The sequence below is a fragment of the Armigeres subalbatus genome, chromosome 1 (assembly GCF_024139115.2).
Source record: "Armigeres subalbatus isolate Guangzhou_Male chromosome 1, GZ_Asu_2, whole genome shotgun sequence".
In the NCBI taxonomy this organism is placed as follows: domain Eukaryota; kingdom Metazoa; phylum Arthropoda; class Insecta; order Diptera; family Culicidae; genus Armigeres; species Armigeres subalbatus.
This window is the reverse complement of record NC_085139.1, coordinates 107,775,168-107,782,087: the sequence shown is the minus strand read 5'-3', so window position 1 is coordinate 107,782,087 and position 6,920 is coordinate 107,775,168.

Here is a 6,920-nt window from a genome sequence, read left to right as displayed (position 1 = left end):
TCATCAGCAAAGATAGAATTGTTATTAACATGAACCATCATTCTATTTAAAATAGTCTTTTCAAACAGTTTACTTATTGAAGAAAGCAAACTGATTGGGTGATAACCAGAAGCCTCAGCTGGATTTTTGTCCGGCTTCAAAATTGGAACAACTTTGGCGTTTTTTCCATTTATCTGGAAAGTATGCCAATTGAAAACATTTGTTAAATAAATTAACCAAAAAGGATAAATAGGAAGGTTTTTGATAAGTAAGTATGTAGAAAATACCATCATCACCCGGGGCTTTCATATTTTTAAATTTTCTAGAAATAGATCTCACTTCACAAATTAGTTCCCAACGAAGGGTCGAAAACATTCTCTTGATTGAGAATGTCTTCGAAGCTCCGTGTAACCTGATCCTCAATTGGACCTAGACTAAAATTATGGGCACAATATCCCTTTTGGTATCCAAAGGAATAACAACGTCAAAATTCCTATCGATATATCTTTTATATAAATCCCAATCAGCTCTATGTCTCGCAGAACAATCTTCAAATAAAATTTTGCCGTTGGAATTGCTTTGAGCATTATTCCATGAACGGTGTTTGGCATTGAAGTCACCAATTACGAAGAATTTAGATTTGTTGCGAGTTAGAATTTGAAGATCAGCTTTCAACAAATTCTTTTGCTGCCCATTGCATTGAAAATGCAAGTAGGCTGCAATGAAGGAAAATTGTCCAAAATTTGTTTCAACAGAAACTCCCAAGGTTTCAAAAACTTTGGTTTCGAACGAAGAAAATAATTTATGTTTGATACGTCTATTAATGACGATGGCGACCCCACCACAGGCGCTGTCAAGACGATCATTTCTGTAGATAAAATAATTTGGATCTCTTTTAATGGAGAGTCCTGGTTTTAAATACGTTTCAGTTATAATGGCAATATGCACATTATGAACTGAAAGGAAGTTGAATAATTCATCTTCCTTACCCTTTAGAGAGCGGGCATTCCAATTTAGAGCTTTCACACAATTATTTGGATCCATTAAAACAAAGTCCGATAACAATTTTGTGTGTGTACTTTATACTAGCTTTATACTAACCTGAACAGCTTCAGGTATGGTGTTTGCTTTGAACATTGCATCAATCATGTGATGCAATTGTTCAGTTAAAAAATCAAAATCCGAAGCAGACATGCTATCTGAATCGGCAACATGACCGTTATTTTTCGTTGGGACATGGGTATAAACCTCAAGGCGATATTTATGAGCGCAAAATCGCCTTTAATGAATTTTTCACAATTGCTCGTCAACACGCTCTGGTCAGTTGGCAACAAAAATGGGATGGAGGAGATTTGGGGAGATGGTTACATTCTATTCTCCCACAAGTATCGAAGAAACCCTGGTTCAAGGGATTGGCAATTAGTCGAGACTTTATAAAGGTAATGTGTCGACTAATGTCCAATCACTACTCTTCAAACGCGCATTCCTATCGAATAGGGCTCGCAGACAGCAATAAATGCGACTGCGGTGCAGGTTACCAAGACATCAACCACGTTGTCTGGAGTTGTCCGAAATACGATGTTGCCAGGTCCGATTTATATGCATCCCTCCGGGCCCGAGGGAAACCAGATAAGAGATGTGCTGGGTAAGCTTGATCTGGATTACATGGCCCTTGTGTATAATTTCTTAAAAAACATCAATGTCTTTGTCTGATCCCCCTATCTGTCGAAAGGCCATGTCCACCTCGTCCCCACCCGCTTCGCTCGGAAAAATCGTTTGTTTGTATCTTTACAGTTTGTCCTCTATCTACACATCGACAATCAGCAGTAAGAAAACCGCAACATCGCTACCTAGGCCCTATCCCATCCTGTTTTTTTTTCTTGTATTCCTTAACCTCGACTAAGCCGCGAGTTTTTCGGCTCCCCAAAACTAATATTATAAAATAAGAAGCAAATCATGATTGTTATTAAAAATCAAAGATATGGCGGCTCCGTTATGCCTAATGGCGCTTGAGCCTCGAAATAAAGAAAATTATAAAAAAAAATGGGTATAAACCTCATTTTGAGATGAGAAAATTTGTCTACCAGCTGAAGTGCTTCCTACCCATTGAGGAGCCGCAAAATTTGTTTGTGGATTCTGGTGGGTATGAATTGCTCGACCGGTAACTGGTTTCGAATTTTGAGCGTTTAAAAAATTTCTACCCGTCGAATCTGGGATCTGGATCATCAACGACACTGGGTGGGGTTTTGGAAATTTCCCCCAGGCCTGCGGAAATGTTCCCATGTAACACGGACATGGGACATAATACAGGCCTTTTAAAACTTTTCATATTATTTAGTTCACTTTTGTTAAAATGAACTAAATAAAATTCTTGAGAAATGCCCTCTGGGAAGTACCAGAGTGGGATTTCTTTTTTCATCTTAATTACTTGGACTGGCGCAAATCCAAGTAATTGAGAAATTTCAATTTTAATCTCATCCAGTGATTTATCATCACTGGGGAGACCTTTCAAGACGACATTGAACAATCGCTCAGTTTTGTCGTCGTATGTGAAGAATTTATGGCGCTTCTCAGTTAAATACTGAAGAAGACGTTTGCGATCGTCAAAAGATCCCGGCAAAACGCGGCAGTCATCCTTCCTAGCAATCTGAAATGAAACCTTGATCCCCTGAAGGTTACTCAAGATTTCATTCCGAAAGCCAGAAAACTCGGCAACAGATACCACAATTGGCGGAATCCTTTGTTTCTTCGCATGAATCGAATCACCTGGGCTAAAGGTAGATTCGATTTGCTCAATTTCATCATTAATCAAATCGAACTGATTGCTCAGTTCGATCTAGGATAGGATGTGACAAGTAGTCAGTAAAAATCGTACCGATTTGCTGTCACAATCGTACCGGTTGCTGATTGGTTGAAAATGACAATCGATTACTTCGATTGATAACGGCACGTTTTTCGTAGGGCAGCATGTTGTTAGTTTCGCCGTGTTGCAGGTTTGTAAAGTTTTTATTAAGCAAAATACGTAAATGTTTGAGTTCCAGTTTTTTGGTAAAAAATAAATTTATAACGTATAAATGATTCTCAAGGGTTGTAAAGGTTTAAAACTGTTAATGTTAAGCATTATCGTTCACCTTTTTGTCATTTTCAATCTCAAAGTCAAATTTTCATTAGCGGTAACTTCTCTCTGTTAGTCTTTCGCTTCTCTTACATAAATAATGGATGGAACGAAAAAAAACATCAGTTTTTAATACATGATATTTGGAAGATTTTGTACCAAATTAATTTGGCTGCACTGGCGACCACATCGTCAGAGCAACCGACTAAAAAACAACAAGGCAGTCTCAATTGAGTTGTCACATCCTATCCTAGAGTTCGATAGGAGAAGAAATAATGTCAACGTTATATTTAGAAGGAATATCTGAAGTCTCCAGCTTCCTTCTATTTTTTCCGCGCTTGGGCAGGACGGTCTTGAAACCTTGTTTCTTTGAAGGAAGTGGAGAATTCAGAGACTCCCCCTTCCTCTTGTTTTTATTAATGCTTATTGCTGAGCGTGGAGACGCACAGTGATGCCACTCCATACAAAACACGGAAAAAAGTCTTTTCAATCACTTTTTGTCAACCGATTATCTCGCAACAGGTTGCATTCGATGCGGAACATTGTCCCATTGCTTTGCAATTGAAATTTGGCCGGATAGGACTATGGGCTCATAAGCAATGGCCAAAATACATTATTTTTTTCATACAAAAAAATACATCACTATTTTTTTTGGACTTACCCTCAACCGACTCGCTGTTTCAAAACAAAATCCTGTTCCATTGTTTTTTATTAAAAATTGGTCAGATCGGACAATGGGATCGGAAGTTATGGCCAAAATACTAATTTCATTATTACAACAAACACAAAATCATTTTTTTTGGCACTTATGTCCATCCGATTTGCTTGCAACAAGTTGCGTTCGGCGAGGAATTGTATAATGCATATAAACAAATTTGAAAAATAAGACCTATCCACATATTTGTGTTATTTTAAACTTTTCTTACATATTTCTCAACCCTTTTGAACGAACGAGAAAGGCACCATCACCGATAGGTGGATTAATTAGGGTTTTTGTGCTTGAGATTGCTACGTAGCTTTTTTAAGACAGTGATATATAAAACTTGTCATATACATATGACGATTTTATGACCCTGAAATAAGCCTTAATGATCAGAGTTATTCAATATGATTCAATTTGATTCAATTATATGGTATTTGTGCAAGCATTGTATGTACTAAGAACTGAGGTAAGCTCCCTCGCAGCAGAGCGCTTTTTTCGAACTAAAACGTGTATAACTCGGAATTGGGCAGGGATTTTCCTTATCCCAGCTGACAATCTCTTTCAAATTTATCAAGGAATTTCGTGAACCTACTTTTCCCCAAATTTGAATGAATGTCTCAATACTGAACTATTGTACAACTAAAATTTTCGCTTCTCAACACCTCTCTCCAATGATTGATTTGAAATATAAAAGAACCGAATTTTGCAAAACCCAACTGACAAAAGTTTCTAAATTTTTCAATGATCATTTTGATGTGATAATAAGTATGTGTAAACGCATGAAATTTTGCAGGAATGTCTTCCTACTTTGATCAAGTTTTCCAAATTCCATACAAAAATTACCATTTTGGGACTTTGGGAGAGCGGCTCAAGAAATTTCTCCGGATATTGCTCCAGAAATTGCTTTGATTTTTGTTCCAGGGATTTCTCCGGAAATTTCTTTAGTAATTTCTCCGGATATTCCTCAAGAAATTCCTTCCAACATTTCCCCAGGAATTCCTCCGGAAGTTCCTCCAGGAATTCCTCCGGAAGTTCCTCCAGGAATTCCTCCGGAAGTTCCTCCAGGAATTCCTCCGGAAGTTCCTCCAGGAATTCCTCCGAAAGTTCCTCCAGGAATTCCTCCGAAAGTTTCTCCAGGAATTCCTCCGGAAGTTCCTCCAGGAATTCCTCCGGAAGTTCCTCCAGGAATTCCTCCGGAAGTTCCTCCAGGAATTCCTCCGAAAGTTCCTCCAGGAATTCCTCCGGAAATTTATCCAGGAATTCCTCCGGAAGCTCCTTCAAGAATTCCAGGAGGAAGATCCTTAGGAATTCCTGAAGAAACATCCGAAGAAATTCCTGGAGGAATGTCCGAAGGAATTCCTGGAGGAATCTCAGGAGGAATTTCTGGAGGAATATCCGGAGGAATTCCTGGAGGAATATCCGGAGGAATTCCTGAAGGAATATCCGGAGGAATTCCTGAAGGAATATCCGGAGGAATTCCTGAAGGAATATCCGGAGGAATTCCTGAAAGAATATCCGGAGGAATTCCTGAAAGAATATCCGGAGGAATTCTTGAAGGAATATCCGGAGGAATGGAACAATTCCTGGAAAAACATTGGAAGGAATTATTGGAGGAATGGAGCAATTCCTGGGGAAACATTGAAAGGAATTTCTTGAGGATTATCCGTAGAAATTCCTGAAAAAAATTCCGGAGAAATTCCTGGAACAATAATCAACGCAATTCCTGGAGCAATATCCGGAGAAGTTTCTGGAAAGGTATTCGGGGAATTCCCGGAGGATTATACGGAGGAGTTTCTGAGGGGTTCCTGTAGAAATTTTAAGAAGAATGCATGGAGATTCCTCCTGGAAGAATATCCAGAGAATTTCGTATAGGAGTTCCGGAAGAATCCCCGGAGAAAGATCTGGAGGAATATCCGGAAAAATTTCTAGAGGAATATCCGGAGGTATTCCTCAAAAAACTCTTCCAGGAATTTCCCCTTGAGTTCCTCCAGGAATTCTCCAGGTTCCTTCTGGAATTCTTCCGAGATTCCTTCTGCATTTCTTCCGGAAGTTCCGTCTCGAATTCCTCTAGAAGTTCCTCCTGGAATTCCGCCAGAAGTTCTTTCCAGAATTCCTCCGGAAGTTTATTCCAAAATTCTGGAATATCTTTGGAAGTTCCTTCTGGAACTCATCCGGAAGTTCTTTTTAGAACTCCTCCAAAAGTTCTTTCTTGAACTCCTCCGAAAGTTTTTTTTTTCGGAATTCTTGCGAAAGTTGCTTCGGAAAATCCGGAGTTCTTCCAAGAATCCCTCTGGAAGTTCCTCTAGGAATGCCTGGTAGACCAATTGATACGAGCTCCAACACAGTTTGGAAATTTTTCGAACTTCTGGTTCAGATGAGGTGCGAATCATATACGCGAGCTCTACGGACGTGTATGGACATGAATGGTCAATGTCAGATTTTTATCAAGCGTAGTTGACCTGTTAAACCAATTGTTCCAAACTTCACAATAGTTTGGACAACCTAGAATATCTGGTTTGGGTATAACTGAAACGAAATTTGTAAGCGTGATGTCTACGGACATGTAGTTCCATTAATTACGTAACGCAAAAATTGGGCATTTTCAAAATGGGCATTGATGTCAAAGTTATATTGGGCGCAGTTGACTTGATAGACATCTGAACATCTGATATTGGTATAACTAAGTTCCAAATCGTATACATGAGTTTTGAGAACCTAGAACATCTGGCTGGGATATAACTGAATTGAAAACCATACACGTGGGCTCTTCGGATGTGTGTGGACACGACTTGTCAATTTCAGATAGCCATCGAGCGTAGTTGACCAGGTAGACCGATTTATCCAAACTTCAAAACAGCTTGGAGAACCTGAAACATCTGGTATGGGTATAACTGTGCTGCAAATCATACGCGTGGGCTCTTAAGACTTATTTGGACATGATTGGTCGATTTCAGATAGATATCGAGCTCAGTTGACTTGGCAGACCAATTGATCCAAACTCCTAAACAGTTTGGAGATCCTCGAACATCTGGTTTGAGGAAAACTGAGTAGAATATCATTCCCCTGGCCTCTACTGACGTACATGGGCATGACGAGTTTCCTTTCCCACGGGTTTCCGTAGTT